The following is a 12,091-nucleotide window of genomic DNA, read 5'->3' as shown; positions in this document are numbered from 1 at the left end:
GCCTTAGATCAGCTTGCATTGCTTAGGAAATGCTGCTGCCTTACCCCATCCACACTTAATGCACTGCTGTGGAGAGTGCACGTATGGACAGTGTTAGGAGTGGTGAGCCCCCTGCCATCCTTATTTGACTACATGAAACGTAGGGCCACAGTGAAGCCATACTAAGATCCCAAAGATCAGGCTTTTTTTCTGTTGACACAAACTCAGGTATTTGCTATGAGCTAACCATACCTTCAGCAGGACAAAACATTGCATATATATGCAGCATGGCAAAAACAATTGTTACATTAACATTTTTATAGTTTAAAATTTTGTCTTCGGAGAAGAAAATAAGTAGGAAAGAAAGATAATCTAATTGGCTTTTATGCTCAGATATTCATATGCTCAGCACAATATAACACACAGCAAATCAAAGCCAGCTTAGACTCAGCTTTTATGCAGCTTTTTCCTCCTCTACCCTTCCAGGCTTACTAATTAATAGACACCAGATGTCAAGTACTTTAGTATGACCATAAATCCAGGATGTGAAGAGACTGATCTCCTCATCGCCCTGGGGCCTTGTGTGCAAATTGAATTTAAGCATCACTATTGATTTGCTAACATTTTGTATCCCTCTGCCCTTTAACCTGATGTAAATAATGATGCAAAGGAGAAACTGTGCCCAACTTTATGAATACCTTCCTCTCTAACAGTTTTCATCAAATCTTCTAAACAGTGATCAGCAAGAAGCATGATTCTAACCATACACTTTGCAGATCTGACACAGAGGTAGAGAAAATGGTCAGAAACAAAAATTTGAATTTAGATCTTTATTATACAGGCCCAAAGCTGTGGTCACCATGCAGTTACACCATCATGGGAATGATCTTGCTGAAAGGATCTCACTAAACAAGTTTAAAGAGACCACAGACTACAGCATTCCATATAACTGGCACTTTAATGTTTGAAAGAGTGAAAATAAATAAAGGAATGGCAGGTATGTCCTTTTCACATATGGTGGGGCATATACATATTCCTTCTTTTTTATAGCTATTTGCGAGACAAAATGAGCAAATACTGCCCCAAAATGCAGACCTTTCACATGAGGGGTCAGATAAATTAGCTGTTTCTCTCCCCTTGGTTATTTAATCAAACAAATGTTCTGATAGGTGGATATACCAAAAAAAAAAAAAAGTAATTTTTTTTTGTCTTATTTTTTTTTCTACTTCCTGACTTTGTTTTACCTTTCAGGACACTAACAGGAAGTAATTGGAGACATCTACTCAAATAAAAGCCCTGGAATCTGTCCCTTCTAGTTTTCCATGATACTTTCATAATTTAAGGATTCATCACAAATCTAAAAAGGTTCAGGTGTCTCACAAAGAATTCATCATCTCTGGAATACAGATAGTCACAGTGAAGAGCTGCACATAGACTGCACACATAGTGTTATGTAAAAGTGGTTATTTTTTTTTTTTAAAAAAAAATTTTTTAAATTTTTAGATCAAAACAAAGCATATCTTATTCCCTAGAGGATTTTCTTGCAACCTGTTCTTCAATTATTTGCACTAGGAGATGCTACAAATGGTATTAGGTACAATATACAGTCCACTGTCTTCTTCTGGTCCAGCAGAAGAACCTGTCTCTCCGATGGATGCAAAACTGTTCATTTGAGCAGATCATCCTCAACAGCACAAATATGGTCTAGAAACTCATAGAGTTTATGGCTTTAATTTATAAAATTAAACCTGCCCCAGACAGGTAATACTGGTATGTAAGTTTGCCACCCCTGGGTTCTGTCAGAAATGGGGTACTGAGGTGCTCAGAGCCGTCTCAGTCTGCAGCGCTGGGATCCTTCTGGCACTTCAGACCCAAGATGCGATGTGATGCACGCTAGAACATGGGCGCACGTCTCACTTAACTCTGCAGAGCCCGGGACATGGTAAGCTGCCAGAACCTCCTTCATCTTGCCTGTTGACAAAAGGAACAATAACTAGTCATCACTGGTTCTTGGAGTGTAATTTCAATTTCTAAAAAGTCCTGTAAATGAGACTGTTTTTTACCAGGCAATAGCAATTTTTAATAAATTACAGATTTCTGAAGAGGTTTACCATCTCTCTGTTACCTATAGGATGCTTCTAAGGAAAAAGATGTCTCATACCGCATGGTTCCTGTATTATTAGTGAGGATCAAACATACTGTTATTTTAAAAGTACTATTAATTTCCCTTTAATTATCCATTAACTTAGTGTTTTAGTATATTATGTATACTTCATTAGTATATTATGTCTGGAAAGAAGAGTTGATCTTTTATAGAAGATTTCCTGGCTAAAAGTGCTGTTTAGTCTTTCACACACAGTGTACACAAGATACAGTATAAATAATTTAGAGGATTATTAAAGAATTAAAGAATCCAACAAGTTAATAAACGTCTTATGTAGATTTGGTGTATAATTGTCTATGACACATATTGGTCATGTCAACTATGTATTGATAACAACTATTAACCATTTACTAGTGCTTTATAAGTGACTCGTTCAGTGGGCTTCACAGAACTGAGGCTCAGAAAAGACTACTAGGTTAGCTACTCTGATTTCCTTTCAATTAAATTTTATCCAGGTAGTACTTTATGAAGAGCATGTACATTTGTTTTACAAAGAACTAAAACTTTAATATCACAGACTGAGAAAAAGAAAGACCAGCCATACCCCTGCAATATATAATTGCTACAGAATAAGTACAAAGAGAGACAGAGGTACCTTTGGAGGGTGATTCTTCCACTCCTTAGGTAATCTCTAAAAGGTGTCCATCTTTTTTCTATTCACTATAATTAGACTAAAGACTGACCTTTCACATGGCTACAATTAAGTGTTTTGTGTCCTACCACAGGAATCTGACTGTATTCACTTATTTATTTCATAAAGACCATTCATAAAACCATCAGACAGTAATTATTTTAAATTATTACTGACGTTGGCAAAATTAGAAAAAAATATAATTGCTCCAGTCTAATGTAAATACAGATATCATACAATAAATTCCAGAACTAATATTAAGTTTCTTGTTATGTACCCTGAAATTTTGTGAAGATACCCAGAGTGCATTTGGTATGTATAGTTATTAGCCTCATCATTTTCACATACTAAGAAATCCCTAAAGGACTAGGGCTAGCAGGTAATCTGGTTGATCACTTCATCCATCTCTGACTTACGCTGTGTTCACTGACGTTTGTCTGACCTATTTTTATACTTCTGCAAGGCTGAAGATTCCAGGAATTCCCTCTAAGCAACCTATTCAAGGGTTCCACTTTTCCTTGCCACTTTTTTTTTTTTTTTTTTTTTTTTTTTCCCCTATGCTTACATTAAATCATCCTTGCATTGATTTAAGAATATTATTCCCTTCCCATTCTGACAGCATACATGGCAGTTAAATCCCTTCCTCTTCAGAATCACCTATTGCTATAGGAAGGCTGCTATCATGTATCCCTTCCACCTTCTCATTTCTAGACTAAACAACCCTTCAGTCTTCCCCTGAAGGCCCATGTGTTTTAGATCTTTGACTAGGCTCATTGGCCTCTCCCTAATGCTCTCTAGTTGGATTGGATCCTACTTCAGCTGCAGTTCCTAGAGCTCAGTAAAGCACTGTTGCCTTATCAGTACTGAGTAGATTAAAATAGTTACATTTTATGCTTTATTACTCCTGATCATATAGCCCACAATAACACTGGCCTTATTTGCAGTAGCACGATATCACTGGCACTTGTTCAGCTTGGGATCATTACAAGACAGGTGTTTTCTGCAGATCTGCTGCCTGGCCAGGCATTTTCCATTTGTATATTTTTCAGCTGACATTGCTTACCTATCTGTCCAGTTCTGCAGTTGTTCTAATTTAACTGCTGGAAAGCTGACATTTTCTAGGCTACACCACTACTTTATCAAGATAATTTTCAACTGTAAGCCTTACTTCCAACACACTTGCTTTGGTTTATGCATTCATTAAGCCTATCTCCTAGCCTTTCATCCAAACGCTCAGTGAGAATATTGAATAGTACCAGAACAAGAAAAAAATATTTGCAGAAGTGCACTTAACAGTTTATCATTGAGAACTAGTCTCTGCATATGATTTCCAAATCATTTATGCACTCACTTCATAATAATTTATTCTAGCTCAGTTTCCCTAGAGCACATGAGCATATAAACAACTGAAATATATTACCATACAGTGCTGTTCAAATAAAGCAGGCGATGCTAGTAAATCTTTTATAATGAATTATTATATACACTTTGAAAATGAAAGCATTATGGAGAAAAGATTTCAAGTGAGAACGCAGTTTTGCTAAGAACTGATTGTACATTTGTATACTAGTTTTATGAAGTATGTGCCCTTTGGAATATTTTTCAATTTGGGCAAAATGGAATTCTTTCATAACCTTCTAAAACTGATTTTTGTTCAACAGAAACCTTCACTTAGAAAACAAAGACATCACTGCAATACTTCCATTGGAAATAAATTAGTTACAGTGTCACAAAACTCCAAACTGCAAATTACTGTTTGCTGGTTGTGTAAGTTCTTGATCAGAAACATAATGAACAGGGAGTGCAACCATCAACACAACTAGTTGTACTGACCCTTGCATAGAAAGGACTACCTTTTACATTAATCTTCATGGAGATACAAGACACAAATGCAGGAGGCACAGATCATTCTTATTACCTAATAAGGGTTATGTGCCAGACTTTTTCTACTTCTCATTCTGTGAAATATTCTGTTTATGCTATCTGAGCCACTCACAAGAGTGAAATAACTGGCTTCCTGAAGTGGAGCCCAAGCCCTCAGTTCTTTCACACTGATGTTCAGTGCTGTGTTTTCAGTTCTGGACTAGAAGAATTGGAGACCAGTGGAAGTTGAAATACAGACTAGTTACTAAACACCTTGCAAAACTGACCTTTAAGTAACAAGAAAATTCATTTGATTTGATATTTAGGGATTTATGTTCTGTGCTGCTATGTATACCATTATATTTCCAGTGAAGACAGAAACTGTAACCCCTCTGAAAAACATGTGGTTACAGAAAGACAACAGCATAAAGAGAACATACAAATGCTTTCTACTTTCTTCAGTGGAAAAGAAGGAAATATGAGAGGGAGGGATGGGCTAATCAGCCCAAGCCAGCACACATCATGATGTACAACCAGCTGTCTGCCCGCCAAGGCAAGGAAGGGTTCTCACAGAAATCTCTGCTTGTTATGGGAAGTCAAAAGTCCTGAGTCTGAGATTAACCAGATGTCTTCACTTCTCTGAGAATAGCTTCAGGGGCTTTAAATTAACAGGATTTAAGAGACTTCACTGAGAGTCATAGGCATTCAGATACTAAAATTACTTTCCTCATTTTGTTAGAGACAGGGCTAGAATTTCCTACCTTTCCTTAGATCAAGAATTTTGATGCCAGTAAAAGGGAAGGAAAGACAAACCTCTCAATCAGAAGTACAGCTAAGAGAGGATCTGAGCAGCAGCTTGCTCAGCAACAGCAGCAGAGCTGCCGTCACACTGATGATACAGAAAGATGTATGTGACATGGTTACTTTTCTGTTAAAAGATCTTCATAATTCTCATGGGAATCCAGAAATTAAATCTGCAGAGCTTGACTGCTTTACAGGCAAGGGAAGGCAAACTGTTCAGCGGTGAATCCTGCTTCCTGTGCTTGGGTATTACAACACCATCATCTCCTGGTAGAGAAGAGTGGACTGCACATCAAGTCATGCACATCTAGTGCATTTTATTTTTTAATTTTTGAGGGACCGCCACTTCTCAATGGTAACTGAAGCTGCATAAAGAGTTGTGATTCTAATACACACAAAATCTTTCCCTATACCTCAAACCACATGTAAACGAGCTGCTCTGGTCATATAGAGTGATGTTGGGGGTGATTCAACTCACCAGGGGTGGTTTTCTAAGGATGGGATTCAGTTCTCTAAACATAGGTGTCTCAGTGTTGGGCACTTCTGAAGGAGAATTTGTCCCACGCTTTCTAAAGTGCCTAATGTAAGCATTGGGAAGCAGCCCTAGATGTGGGTGGGTGTCTGTCTCCTACTGCTGAGAGCTCTCGCTACACTACAGAGACAAAACAGTCACATTTGCAGTGTAAATGTTTTGCAAGGATAAAGTTAGGTGAGTCCCACTCATTTCTGCAAAAGCAAGAAACATGACTCTGCATATAGAGAGCAGTGTAACGTTAGCATGTTGACTGACAGAGGGAAATTAGTAACAGAGGGTAAATAATTCTGAGGTTACCAAATAGCAAATTAATTAAGAGCCATAATGATAGCAAATGCACAAGTCTTTCTGAAGTTAGCAAGCACCATAAAACATCCAAGTTTTAACTGACTTCAAATTTCAGTCAAAATTTATGATTAGAGAGAAAACTACTGAGAAGGAAATAGCTTAATCTGCTTGTCTTAAACTTTATAGTGAGGAAATGCTAGTGATTATATACTTGAATTAAACCATGAAACATCTGTCCATGATGTTAGTGTAGATTCTATCAAGATAAAACTAGTATTTTGAACATCATTTCATGTTGCATATTTTGATGTCATATCTAAACAGGTAGTAGGAAATTTGAAAATTATGATGGTGATTATAAGACTCAGTCAAAGGTGTTTTTTGAGGGGGGGATGAATGAGTTATCTGAATTATTGTAATATTTCTGTGCTTGTATTACACACAAATCCCCATAGCTATCTTCTTTTTTTCTTTTTGGAAAAAATTAATGGATAAACATTAAACAGAAAAAGATTAGATGTATTAGAATACATCTAAGAGCTTTGATACCATACAAGGAAGCTACAATTAACTAAATTCAAATTACCCTTAAATACAATAGATAGTCTCTAAACTTTCAAATAATTTATTTAGAAATATATTTTAAAACTAACAAGAATCTGCCAGCTTGACAATCTCATAAAACAGTTAGAAAAAAATAGTAGCATATGCCATTCTTGAAAAGAATTTAAAATTCTTTAAAATTTTTAAGATTCTTATACAACTTGATTAAAAAATCTGCTTAATTTATAAGCTTTTCTGCATTGAGTGTGGGTAATATCAGCTAGAAACGAGCAGTAGAGTGTTATACCGCATTCTGTAAGTCAGACACGACTGAGGTACAAACTGATAACCCAATTGCTAGCCCTCCAAATGCAGCCTGGGTCCCTGCAACTTGTTGTGGGCTTGGGCATGTCCTGCACTGGAGGGGGAATTTTGCAGTCTTGGAGCAGTTTCCCTGATGTGTAACTGCAAATGCACTGCACGAGCCAATGACTGGAGCCATCCCCGACCTCCCACTTGATTCCCAACTTTCAGGTAATCTATACCTCTGCTTTTTCACCTCCCACGTCTTCCTTCAGTAAAGATGCTGGAATCCAAACCTATCCTCATTGCAGCTGTGCTAACTCTGGCCAAATGCAGCCCTTGGCTTTATCAAATGTGGCCTTGTCAGCTCTGGAGATTTTCTCATGTGCTCCATGATGTGATTATTTATTTATTTATTTATTTATTTATTTATTTATTTATTTATTCTATAAGGTCTCACCTGCTCATGTGACAACCTCATTTTTAATCTTTTAGCTACTTCTGTGTGCTCATAGATATGTAAAGAAAATGTGCAAAATGTGACTAGGCACTGGTAGGCTCGGAAGAAGCTGAAAAAAAAACAAAGGACAAAATAAAAGGGATTTCCAGAGCATCAGTTTTAAGATTTCTCAAGATTTTAAAGCCAGTCTCACAATTTTTGAAGCTGTGATTTTTGCTTGTTTCACTTGTGCAGGACAAGAAACAGACAGATCTGGTGCCTGCCAGATTTGCAGGCTGAAGCAGTTATCCCAGTTATCACAGCAGTGCTGTGAGGGAGACGAGGATTTACGTTACTGTTGGCCTATATCCACACAGCTAGGGGACTGAATCTTGACCAGCAGCCAGCTCCTGACACACTGGCTAGCATACTCAGTCTGTGTTTGAGCTGAGCCTTGCTCGCTGCAGTGGCTACGGCGTGAGAGCTGGAAACTGCAAAAGAAGACTTGGAGGTGCAAACAAAGAGTAGCTTTAATCTCTGCTCAGCTGGGCTTGGCTGCAGGACTGCTTCTGCTCTGCCTCAAGACACCTGAGACTGATTTGGGGAAATGTGTGCTTCCAGGGTCCAGGTGAATGTTGTAATTTGTCCCAACAGCCCTTCACTGCTGTTTTCCTCCAGCACAAGCCATTGGGGTGGAGCTGGGAGAAGAAGGAGGGAGTGAGAGCAGGAGGAAGGGGAGGAGTAAGAAAGCTCAGCAGCCATCTTTCTCACCAAGGAGTAGGAGCGAAGCAGCAGCTGTGGTGGTGGTGTGGTGTGGTGTTGCTTTCCTGTAAATGGTTGCACTGGGACAAAGTAGATATGAAGTCATTGCACAGTCACTGAGGTTCAAGTGGACCAGAGAACAAGAAGTTTGCCAGCAGCACAGGGTAGCTCCATACCTCATCTCAAAGCAGTAACTGACTCCGTTGAGCTTCCAGGGATGTTGAGAAAGCAACCTTAAACCAAAGTCAGAATTATGACCCTGAAATGAGCTTGAAGCTCTCATGCCTCTCTGCACCTTAGTCAGGGCCATACCTCTCTGATGGCTTGTGCCATGAGATGTCTCCATAATGAGACAACAAACCTTTTCTTCTTTTTCACAGCTGAAGGCTCATCTAGCTTTTCAATCATTGCTTGCCATCTCACTGAGAACTTCTCATTCCCAAGAGCAATCTCGGGAGCATCCAAAATTGTCTGTAGCCCTTTGCTATGCAGAGTAGAATGGGTGCCACATATGGGAAAACAAGAAAAAAAGTCATAGATTGCAGACTCCTGTTGCTCCTTTCCATTGACTGACTGAACTTTATCCCATCAGTTTGTTTACTCTTCTAGGAAGTCATGGCTCTGATGGCTAGAACGTCTTTCCCCGCATTCCCACTGCCCCCCCTTTTTTTCTTAATTTAATAATAATTTGCAGCTTACATTTATGCATGACCAATATATATCACTGAGGTTTGTGTCTACAATAAGCAGACTTTCTGCTTTTTGGGTGTGTACAACTTGAAGGCAGTTACAGAGAATGTGACCGTAGTCTCTTTCCCAGGTCTCCTTTTACTGAATTCAATTAGTCAACACCTATTCATGCCCTTTTGCCTTGTAAGTTTTTCTATTCTTTCCCAAAAGCTTGCCTCTGTGTCTGTTCCAGTTTGATTCAGTCCTTGAACATGAGTGATGATACTTCCATACTATATCTTATAAAAACCGCCTATAAAGGCACTGATGATTCCACTATCGCTGCTGGAAATATCTTATTTGATATGCCCTAAGATAGCATTTACCTTTTACACCCATTGCTCAGAGTCATCTCACAACTAATAAACATACTTTGCTTTTACCTCATTTTAATATCTCCAACAAGTAATTGTAGAAATTGTCTTTCTTTAAATATCTGACTTTAGTTTTGTATTATTAAGCTGCATCCTAGTCTTTCAACATTTTCTTTGGATGAAAGAAAATCACACCTGCAGTAATCTGGTAGGACTTTTCCAATCTGCAGAATTAATCTTTGCCTTGGTTGCATGCCCCTTTGCTGTCTAAGAGTTTTGTCTTCTCTCTGTCTTTAGTCATGCAGTGGAGGCCTTCAGCTTCCTTTCCACATGCCCTGTACAGCTCCCATTCTGCAGTAGAAATACAATTTCTAATAGCTAAGTGCAGGAATTGACTCCTGGGAGAATTAGAAATGCAGGAATAGCCAAGAAAGTTGCAAGAACCTCGGAACCTAAAGATTCTCTTAAATATATTGAAAATAGCTTGACAAATATCAGACTACATGTAAATATAACTATTGATAAGAAGCAGATTAAATTAATGTCTTAAATAAATTTATTTTAGGTATAAGATATGATTTGTCATTACATGTGGTTTCTCTGTGACCTTAGCTGCTATTGATCAGAAAGTAAACAATTTCAGTGCTGACTCTGTCTTATGGGGCTTGGTACTAGATATATTTTGGCGCCTTTAATTTTAAATTTATAAATTATGTAAACAAAATACCTCTTAGTCCCATATTCTTGTTAGTCTATAAATGTCTCTTTATTCTTAGTAAATCTATCCAACACTAAATAAGCTGGAGACAATCTTTCTGTAGATCATTTTCTTCAGATCATTAACTCCATTTTCTAACATGCCTGTCTCTGGGCATGTTATAAAAACATTGATTGAATCTATAATGGTGTGACTGCACATCCATTACAGTTATTCCAATCAAATACCACAGCATATGAAAAATGCCTCAGATACCCATTATGGGATGACAGAGTTTCAGGGCATATGCAAGGTTCTTGCACTTGTTGAAGATTATTGTCCCTTATTACTCCAGCTATGGGTTCTCAGTCACTTACTACTAATGCTGGAGGATTAACTGGACTAACTGTTCAACATAATTTGTTTCAGCATTCATTCATAATACATTTTAGATATGTTAAAATGCCTAAATCTATTTTTTAAAAGAATAATCTTTATTGTCCTTTAGAAAAAAAAAAAATAGTTTTGTATAAATAATCTTAATTATTAGCAAAATACTTAAGAAATACTCTACTACAGGACCACAAGAAATCTTAATAGAGGAAACAAAGTAATTTATTATTTTACCTGCTATTGAACTCACTTTTCTCTTTTAAAATACAGACCAAGGCACTCTTCATGTCAACCTAAGAACATCTCCACCACCACTATTCTCGCCATTAAGTATGACAAAGACTTTGATCCGGTTTTAAACAATGGTAATTACTATTGCTTGATGTCATTGATTTTAAAATGATGCCTTTTACATCTGCCTGATTCTGAAATCTTGTGAAGTTTCAAGTTTGTTGGGCATTCTACATGAGGCTCTTAAAAATATTTAGCTTTTTTAAACAATAGATATTTTTTTATTTTTTATTTTTTTTCAGAAATGGGAAAACTGAAGACAAGTTCAACTTGAATTGTGCAGAGACAATCATCTTTTCAAAAACAGCCTATCACTAGAGCTAGGATCTTTGTTCCCCAGCTCTGGCACAGACCACCCAAGCTTCAGAAAGTCATCCATCAGCTCTCGGTGGCAGAAGAGCACAGCTGGCTCCGGATACCAAGGATCTCCAGAGAACAACATAGCCAAGTTCATATCATTCATATTTACCAAAGGATTTAAACCAGAAATATTTGTGCTAATTGTTATAATTGTCTCTAACTGTAACTACCACCAGCATTTCTGAAGAGATCTGACATGCCAAGCATGAAGATATATTAATGAATTGTTTGAGCCAGAGGAAGATAAAGAAACTTCAGAGGATACTAAGTCTCCAATCAGATTAAGCTGTTGAGAATATTCAATTCAAAAGCAATCTGAAGACCCTTCTTTTACCCTGAAGACATATTCTGTTTTTTCTTCTGAAAGAAAAAATTCATCACAAAGGCAAATTCCTTTACTATAAGCAAAGCTTTTAGTAAAAAAAAAAAAAAAAAAAAAAAAAAAAAAAAGCGTAGTAAAAATTTTAAAAAAAGCAACCTATCAAAAAAAAAAAACAACAAAAAAAAAAAAGAAAAAAATAGTGACAAACTTGTTTACTTATTTAGGATGGTTGTGCTATTTGGCTCGTAGCACTGATAGAAAAATCTTGCTATCAGTATTTCATCAGTAATTCTGCAATTATAAACTGAGCCAGAATATATTTTATTCTCTAATTGTAGCACATGCCTCTGCAGTGATATAAATAGTTGGAAAAACATGTTCTGCAGAGAACAAACACATCTGACAAGGAATAAATACGTATAGTGTAATGGAGATAATTGAGTAAGAAAGCCTAATAAATCCAAAGAAAACTTTATCACCATGGCTACTTTAATTACTGAATTCCTACTTATGTTGAAATAAGATTTGTGAAATGTAAGATTCAACAAAATTATAGACTTATATATCTTGAACAGCTTCAACCTAGCAAAATTCAGTCTGGTGCCTTTAAATACAATTTATTTGGAGATGCCTAAGAATGTAGAGGACTTTCCAAAAATGTCATTTAGAAAGATTTT

General features: G+C 37.1%; 1 protein-coding gene across 1 annotated transcript in view; it reads right to left on the bottom strand.

Moving 5' to 3' along the window:
- Positions 1-794: 794 nt before the first annotated feature.
- Positions 795-12,091, bottom strand: part of SCAF8 (SR-related CTD associated factor 8) — a 92,303-nt gene continuing 81,006 nt past the window's right edge. Inside the window, exon 21 of the mRNA XM_035322346.1 lies at positions 795-1,950. The gene's annotated coding sequence lies outside the window, so the exon portion shown is untranslated. The remainder of the gene's footprint in view (positions 1,951-12,091) is intronic.

This window comes from Oxyura jamaicensis, chromosome 3 (genome assembly GCF_011077185.1).
Source record: "Oxyura jamaicensis isolate SHBP4307 breed ruddy duck chromosome 3, BPBGC_Ojam_1.0, whole genome shotgun sequence".
NCBI lineage: Eukaryota > Metazoa > Chordata > Aves > Anseriformes > Anatidae > Oxyura > Oxyura jamaicensis.
This window is presented reverse-complemented; position numbering and strand designations above follow the sequence as displayed.